The sequence below is a fragment of the Egretta garzetta genome, unplaced genomic scaffold (assembly GCF_000687185.1).
Source record: "Egretta garzetta isolate BGI_Z169 unplaced genomic scaffold, ASM68718v1 scaffold533, whole genome shotgun sequence".
In the NCBI taxonomy this organism is placed as follows: Eukaryota; Metazoa; Chordata; class Aves; order Pelecaniformes; family Ardeidae; genus Egretta; species Egretta garzetta.
Window position 1 is genome coordinate 1,467,707 of NW_009259191.1, and position 9,293 is coordinate 1,476,999.

The window sequence follows — 9,293 nt, forward strand, 5'->3', positions numbered from 1 at the left end:
ACATGCTCTTTGCAGATAGCAACAGGGGGAAGCGCCCAGAGGAGACAGCTGAGCTTTCTTGGCAGGCTCTCCAGCATACACGGGGCCAGCAGTAAAGGAGTTAAGCTGCTTGCCTGACAAGCAGAGCCAATGCCAGGTCACCTACAAGAGTCAGGAATGCTGCAGTGGCAGGCAGAGCAGCAGCTGTCCTGGGGCATGGGCAGGTAGGAGGGGGCAGTCCCTTACCACAGCAGCAAACTTCAAACCACAGATTTTCCTCCTCATCCCACCAGCTGCCTGGTGCAGCAGAGTCATTTCTCAGCTGCATGGGATGTCTCACCCTTCTCCACCTCTTAATGCTGGGCCCAGGCAGGACCTGTGCCTCCACCAGGGTCCTGTTCAGAAGCGCCAAGAGGAGTCCAGGATGGTCCCTGCAGGTGCTTCAGTTGATAGTCATAACCTAAGAGCCTGAGACAAGCAGATGGGCACAGACCTGTCTTCTCAGTGTGATTCCTAATGATGCTAAAAGACATTTGCCTCCCACAGATTTTGGTTCCTGACACCACCCTCAAATCCATAGGGGCTCGTGGCATCCATTTGCTCCTTAGGTTATAAATACAAACATCTCCAGACCATGGCTGGCCCAGGTCACCCTCTGGAGATATCTCTCCTGTCTCCTCTGGAGATACTTCTCCTTTCTGCTGAGTGCTCATGGTGCTGTCAATGCCCCTGCAGGACAGTGTCAGTTCCCTGCTTCGCTTTCCCCACTTGCAGTAGCACCAGGGAAATCACGAGTATGCTGGAGATGTTTCCTGAGCGCTCCTATGGAGGGGTTGCTGCTGTAGGAGAAGACAGGGCAGTGGGTTGGGCTAGCTGGCAAAGGCAGGGTCTAAAACTGATGTCCTTGGGAGGGGGTTGAGTTTGGGGCTGCCACCCTGTCAGGCTCAGCAGGGCTTACCCTGAGGCCTATCAGAAAAGAAATCATGAAGGGCTCTAGCTGGATACTAAAAGAACGAGGAGAACACTTGGGACACACATAGGGTGGTCCTGACTGTGGTACCAACCCCCAGGACTCAAGCTTCAACGTGGCTGCAAAGGTCCCTAAATTACCTGTCTGCAGCTGTCTCAGACCTGCTGTTGGGGGATAGGACACCTCAGCTGAGGGCATCAGCCTGGGCTGGAGTCAAGGTGGGGACCCTCCAGCACCAGCCCGGCTCTCCTTGACACCACCAGCCCTCTGAATCAGGGCACAGGGTGTGGGTCACCCTGTATGTCCTTTGTTGGGACAGCTTTGGGAGGGTTGCCCAAGGCTCCCGCCGGGTTTGCAGAGCCATTACAGAGCTGGCTGCAGGGCACAAGCCTTCTCCAGGCAGCCCCAGGTCCTCAAAGCAGAACCATCTCCTACCTCCCCCACCCTCTGCCATCCGTGGTCCCTCACCTCATGACATATCAGGTGGGACATTTTAAACTTAGGTGAGCTTCGCTTCTTTATGGTTTCAAGGGAGGCAACAAAACCTCTCATTTTGTTTTATCCACCTCTTTTCCAGTGGTGGTTTCAAGGGAGGCAACAAAACCTCTCTCTCATTTTGTTTTATCCACCTCTTTTCCAGTGTTTTCTTGCAAATGCCAGCTACCTGCTTGCTCATTAATTGCGCTGCCAAAGCAAGGCCTCCGTCCACCCCTGCTCCCCAGTCTGAGGCTCTCTGGGAGTGGTGCCTCCCCGTTGTCTCATTACCCACAAGAGGCTTTTGAAGACTGAAATGTTTCAGCAGGCTGAAGTACAGTTACCATAAATTAAATATCCGGAAGCCTAAATCCCCTGGAGTAAACAGGCAGCTCTCCCTGCGCAGAGCTGATTTACACTCACCCACACACTTCTCCCTCTTAGCACCGCAGCACCTGAGAGCAAAAAGACAGTCGCCTAATCTTGAAATGCATCAAATTCCTGCCCAAGAAGCAAACAGAGCCAGTATCTCCAGTCTTCCCAAACCAGGAATCCTGCTCCCATGGGGACCCCAACCCACAGTACTTGCCCAACCGCGCCTTTCACCCTGCTTTCCCAAGGTGCTATACTAGCAGCAGTTAACACTTGCAAACACCTCAAAGCTTGCACCCCTGAAAAGTAAATACATCCAATAAACCATTCCAGGCAGCTGTGAGCTATCACCAGTCCCTTGCACCCATGAGAAAGGTGTTGGCTTATGGTGGCAGGACCCTGTCGAGTGTAATTACACTGACTGGATCATCCCAAGCCCTACAGGCCAACCCCATTGCTGGTGCAATTGGGCAGGATTGCAGCAGCTGCACCTTGAACTCGGACAATACCTTAAGCACTTCTGCGGTGGTGCTCTCCTTCACTGCTTGGTGGTCTCGTGGCCCTCCTGCCCTCGGTCCCTTTGGGGCAGGCTCTGCTCCCCACGCCTCGGGGCCGGCTGCAGAGGTGTGCTCCTCCCGCGCTCCCCCGGGGACACGGCCGCCGTCCCTGCCCACAGCCCAGCATGACGCATGCTGGTGTTGCGTGACGCTCGCCCTGGCTCCCAGCCCCACGGCAGGAGCCCCGGGCAAGAAGCGCGGTGCACAGTGTGAGGTGCACGTCTCCACCGGGCCCCGACAGCAGGGCAGCGCTTATCTCCTGCTCCACTCGCTCTTAAGTCAACATCAGCAGCTATCCACCCCCGGGAGACGTGGCGCTCCTTGCCCTGGGAATGGATGGGGGAATTCACGTGCCTGAGAAACAATAAAAATTCAACGCAGCTGACAAACAAACAAGCAGCCATTGGAGTGAAAGGTATTACAGCAGCGTAAGCCCAGCAGGTGCATGCAGGACAGATCTCTACTGATTCTGGGGGAGGCACACTCCTGCTTATTTCTGGGGACCTGGCAAGGCAGCTCGGATGCTCTGGTTACCTGCTACAGCAAACCCACCTTCCCCAGCAGGCAGAGCACCTCAAAGCCTCTTGGTCACATAGGCAGGGCTGAATTTTGCTGCCCCAAAGCTAAGGGGCAGGTTGGCTTATGTTATCCGTGTTGGTGGGAGCGGTGGTGGTGGCAGAGGAAGTGCTGGGCATGGTGGGGAGGGGGACAAAGCCGCTGGTGGGGTGTCACCCACGGCATGAACGGGCACTGGTGGAGGCGCTGGCTGTACTCATGGGGGTAATGGGCACAGAGGGCCTGGCTGATCTCCACCCTCTCCACATTCCCCTCCTGAGACATCGCTCCTCTACCTCCCACAGAGCTCTTCCTCCTCCCTCCAGGACTCATTCCCTGGTGCATGCCTGGCTTCACCCAGTCTTTCTTTCACCTTGGTGAGGCAGAGAGCAGAGCTAGCAAACTGGGGGCAGAAGGTGGCCTCTGGAACTCAGGCAGTGGGGCTGGGGCTACCTCCCATGCCCCATCTCCTTGGCCAGAGAAGGGCCCATTGGCACCGAGCCCTGGTGTCTCTCCACGCCGTCGGGATGCCCAGCAGAGGTGCAGGGCAGGGTGCAGAGGAGCAGCAGCCCCATAAAACTGCCCCATGTAAGCAGTACCTTGGGGCTGCAGCCTGCCTGCTGGAGGCCTCCAGCAGCACCGTTAATACGCCCTCCTCTCCTTGCAGCAAAAGTGACAGGACATTTAGTGTCCTCTTGTGGAGTGTGCTCCCTCGCTCATGTCACAGCGGCTGAGAATGAGCCCTTCAGGGATGGGAAATTATAAATGGCGTTCCAAACTGTGCAGCTCAAAAAAAAAAAAAAAAAAGTGCTGAAGAGCAAGTGTTTCTGGAGCAAAGGATATTCGGCTAAGTGACAGGCAATTATTTTCACAAATGTTAACGAATAAATGGACTTCCTCTTCATTACAAAGCTACTTCACAGTCATCAGCAAATAGCTCCAATGACAATTAGTGAATTTCTAAATGGATTGAGAAATTGGCTTATACACAGATAACAATGCAATGAGGCAAGGCAATAGCCAAGCCTCACTTCTCACCTTACCTCCTGGGGGGATTTTTTTTCTGCCTGCTGGATGGGTGAGGCATCCAGCTAACCATTATTTTCTTCTCAGCCCTTTCTCAGGGGGAACGACTGTTGAATAAAATCCAGCAGTTTAATTTTGGTTTGATATGAATGGGCTTTAAATGTATTTAACGTTTAAAGGCAAGCTATTCAGCTCAGAGCCTGCTCCGGATGAAGAGCGCGGTGGGGCGCAGGCACAGCAGCAGGGAGAGGAGCAGACCCCCGGGAAGCTGCAGCAGTGCTACCACAGCTCTTTTCTCCCCTCTGCAGGCCACACTCTGATTTTCACTCCTGGACAGTCCCATAAACCTGAAGCAAGTCTATCACCATTTTAATTTTTTTTCACTTAACCCTAGGGTGAGCCAGGGATGCCTGCGCTGAAGCCAGTGCTACAAACACCCTGCAGGTGAGCCAAGGAAGGTGCTGATTTCGGCGGGAACCTCGGTACCTTGGCAGGCTCCTTCAGGCACCCATCACACCCGGGGGAAAAGTCCCAGCTCCGTGCACCGGAGGCTACTCCCATCCGCTCCTGAGGCGGGGAAGAGCCATGTGGAGGACGCGTTTCCTCAGCCCCCGTCTGTGGTGGCAGGTGGGCTCAGACAGGATGGGACATGCTTGCTTGGGCCTTCCCCTCAGCAGGGAGCTGCAAGCACGGACCTCTCCCAGCAAGCGGCACTGACTGTCGCTTACCCGCTCCTCATGCTGTCCTGAAGATCACCTGTACTCCTGCCTGAGCACTGTGGACCCATGACCCTGTCATCTGCGTGTGGATTAAGGATAGCCATGACATACAGGGCAGTTGCAAGTTAGCATATAGCTTTTGCTGTACTTAAATGGGACAGTTGCTATGAGGAGATGCCTTGGGCTAAGCGTGGTGTTACCAACCAGTCAGCCTAGGCCAAAACGCACGTTACCGAGAGTGGAGTCTCATCCCATCTGCCGTTATCCAGACAACTCGTCTGCTGCCCCAAGTAAGGGTTTGCACCTCTCCCTTCAGCTGAGTTGCCGTGACTCCTCTGGTTGCCCCTTCCATCCTCATGCACCCCGCTGGGGATCTTCAGTGAGTGCTGGGGAACCAAGGCGAGAAGCCACAGGAGGAGTTTCAAGTTGCACTTCCAGCCGCAGCTGCCTAGAAAAATCATTCTAGGACCAAGTAGACATAGGCTGGGTAAAATATGTCACATTTACTGAGTGACTTCTCTGACTAACAGCCAGACTTTGAAAGATATTAGCAAGGGTAAAGCATTAAGTGACAGAACAAGGACATTTTAGATGAAGGATGTTGTTCTCCCTTTAATTTACTCCCCTGTACAGCCTTGCAAAGATCTCAGCAGAGTAAGTGTCTTTATTGATGGATACGCTATCCTTGTTAAGATGGGACAATATACTTATTTACAGCTTTCATCATTGTCACAAGGCACAAAGCAAACAGATATAACTAATGAAGATTTAGCTATTACATAATGTCTTTGCCAACTCCATGCAGAACTCTGGGTAAAAGCCCTGGGAATAAATCTTTTCATAAGAGCATTTTTAATGAATTTAAGACATGACGAGATCTATTTGTAGTTTCTATTAGGACTCTGGGTATGATTTTTCTGGAAAGATGGTTCAGGTACGGAGTACAATGAAGTGATGGCCTGAGAACCACCGAGGAAGAAGTGAAAGCCACATAAGCCCTACGGTCTGAGCCACGGATTACTGCGTTCCTGGGGATGCTGCATGGTGAGGCTGTTGTAAGCTGTGACCCTTAGCTACCACCAGCAAGAGGAATATTCAATAATAATGAATCAACAAGGAAAAGAGATGGAGGAGCTGCAGTAAGAACATCTCCACCTCGTGTTGCCCTCTCCGGATGCCAAGGGGGGGCAGGAGGACGTCAGCCACGCTGCCTGAGACAGTAATGCTCCACAGCAAAGCAGGTAAGAAGATGCTTCACAGCTCCTGCAGAGGGCACATTGGGTGGGTCTACAGGAACAACCAGTAAGACTTTGTACAGATCATGCAGCAGGGGAGAAAACAGTCTTTGCTGAAAGCACCCCCTACACACAACTAAAAAGTGATCCAATGCATTTGAATTTTCACTGTGTGGCCCATTTCAAGAGAAGAGCCTTCATGACAAAACCACAGATGCCAACAGCCTGGAGGTTTTGGAACTACAGGTTCAGCCAGGCATCGGCAACTTCGATCCATCTCCGCTCAGCGACTAGTGAGAAAATTCTTCTTCTTGATGTCAGCAGAAAAAATGGCAAGGAAGAATTAGATTCAATTTAGAGTTAGGAAGCAGGATAAGGACATTCTCCCTTTTGACAGATTAGTCAGTGTTTGGGGGCTTGGTGGTTGCTCTCACCAGGAGGTGAAGTCTGGTACAAACCTGCTTGTTTAGAAGTACTGAAGTCCAGAGAAGGAATCAAAGAAAGGTTTCTTCCCAGCTGGCACTTTGTACCAGAGCTCTGCAGGGCTTTTATTAAAGCAACAAGGTCTTCCCCATAACCTGTGCTCCTTCTTTCCCTCCCTCACATGCTGATCCCTCACTCAGTGTCTGTTCCCCATGTCTGCATCAGGGCCTCAGGGAAAACATCTCTGCCAGCACGATCTGGCCGCTGACCCTCCTTTGAATGCAGCCTTGAAAGCCTGGGGCAGCATCTCCTCTTGCTCCAACAAGTGGTCTATGAACACACCTAATTTCTTTTCACATCCAGGCTCAATGAAAGACAATTATGTTTCACTGTCACTTCCCTGTAGTCACTGTGTTATGGACTCCCATGGAACTGGAAATGAAATCCATGTCTTTTGAGTTAAACCCTGTAGCTGCAAGACCCTCTTTTTAGCTTCGGCAGGAGCTTTCTGCAAAGCCTGTCGATCCATTTCTAGTTGGAACACTTTTCAAAGCAAACTGGACAGATAAGATACAACTTTTTTTTTTTTGTAGAAAGGAGAATTTTTGAAGGATGCAGCATTTCCTTTGACTAGTCGATAAAATGGATGTCAAAAAGCTTTCAGGATGAAGGATATATATGCAGCAAGTGCAGTCTTCAGAGTTACTATCCCTAAGGAAAAGAACCAAAAGAGGAAGGCTGAGCCAAAATGATTGCTAAAAGAACGAAGGGGGGGGGGAAGGGGGAAGGAAAAAAAAATAATAATCAAACTTAATGGTTTGTTACAGTTTGTGGGGACTGAGGAAACAGAGTCTGGAACTGAAGGAGTTGTCAAGCAGTGAGATAGGGTTACACTTCCTCCACACAGAGCCTGCAGCGTTGGCTTGATTAGGCGAAAGAACTTGGGATTGCTATAGAGAAAGCCGCCTTGCTCCCTGTCAACTTGCAAAAGCTAATCAGCATCCCAAAATGACAGCTCCCTCCAGGGCTGAGATTTCTTAAAACATAACTAAAATAAAAATAAAAACTCTCCCTGGTCCAGTTTCAAACCTAGCTGCGCTACAAAAAAACCCAACCAGAATGAGATAGAAAGACTATGACATTCTCCAGCAACACCCCCCAATGATAATCTTCCTCATGATAATAATAATAATAACTTATGTGACTCCTATACCTTAGTCAAGCAGCTTGTATGCTGAGGAATACATCAGACTTGATAAACTACTGCCATCAACTCTCACAGTGTGATGAGACTTAGCGTGGGAGGATGCTGCTGTTTTGTGATGCCCTGGAGATGCTGAGGACAAAATGTGATAAAGAGCCCCATGCAGAGCTGGAATTCCAGAGGATGGTTTTGAGTACATGGAGAGGGAATCATCCGCTTTGGGACACTGGCCAGGACACAAGAAATAATGCCCTTGTTCTTGGCCAAAGCATCAGTGGGGTTTTGTTACTGCCAACTCCAAGCCTTAAAAATTCTTGAGTTGAGGGCCAAAATGGAATGATATTGGCTTAGATATCATACGGATTTTTTTTTCTTTTTTAGCAGCAGAGCTTTTTTGTTCCTTCTGGTTTCTGTTCCCCGAGAGTGCATCTTTATACTTTTCTCCAGCATAAGGAGTTCTAGCAGTAAGTCTCATATTTGCATGAAATTTGGGATGCTTACTGCAGTCCCATGGCTCCAGAAAATGGGACTTTAGGGAAAACAATAAACCTCACTGGTTCTGCAGGAGAATTGCCAGTGCTGGTGCTCAGCTGAGGCCCCACTCTGACACTCCCCCACTCTCCTAGCATGGTCTCTGCTCTTCAACGTGCAGCCTTCCAAGCTGCAGCTCCAAGGGCGGGTCTCCAAGAGGACCTCAAGAAACAAGATCTTATGTGAGCAATTAAACCAATGAAACTCATTTTCCTTTAGACGTGCATCCTAGGATAGGAAGCTCCAGTGTTGGGAGGAAGGTGTGAAGTCTCACACATCTATTCGGGTGGTCAGAGTACATAGCTGCTGTGGATCCTTTCCTGGCTAAAAACGGTTAAAGCTCACACTTTAGTTTTTCCTTTGCTGGTGGGACTGATAGGGCCTTTCTCCTCTGTTCCATCATTTATTTTCACAAACCTTGTAATGACTTCATATATTCAGAACTATTAGTTCTCCACCACGTTTAGTTGGTGTTAACCAACGCATCCGCTTGTGACTGAGGACAGGGCTGCTGTTCACAAGGACCATCACCTCCTTGCCACCTCCTCCCCGAGATCACCCCAGGAAATCCCTCTTCCAAATCCAGCGAAATAAATTACTCAGACGACTTGTGGCTTTTCGCCTCCCACCTACGGGAGTGGTGTGTGCAGGGAAGGCAGGAACGGCGTCACAGGGCCTGGCGCTGTCTGGGACATTTGCACACCTATTAGATTTATACCATAACCCAAAGCAGAAGGGGTGATGTGTTGGGCTGTATGCAGAGGGGACGGATGCCTGTTGGCAGGTCATGCAACAGGCCATGCCTGGCCACCGTGTTACGTGACGTACCTGACAAGGGCCCCGATACGAGGGGCAGCCGCAGTGCGGGGCTGCGGGCAGGGAGAGGGTGTTTCCAGCCCAGCCGGAGGTGCAAATAGCACCGTGAACCTCCTGTTCGTGCTGTGGGGGACAGTGAGTATTCGCGCAATAGACCCGTCTGACTCTTATCTTCTTTGGCGAACGTGCGGCAGGACAGCTCTGAAGCTGCAGAATTCAATTTAAAAAAAAAAAAAAAAAACAAAAAACAACCAACCCAAAACACAAGCAACAGAAAAAAACCCAAAAGCCTACTATGCAAAGACCCAGGCTCTCAATAACCACTTCACTTTTTTCTAACTTGCTTTTCTGTGCCTAAGTGACCAGAAGACAGCAGAAACGTATTTTAGCAGATTGTTTCCCGCCTCTGCCCCGCCTCCCCAAGGCAGGGTT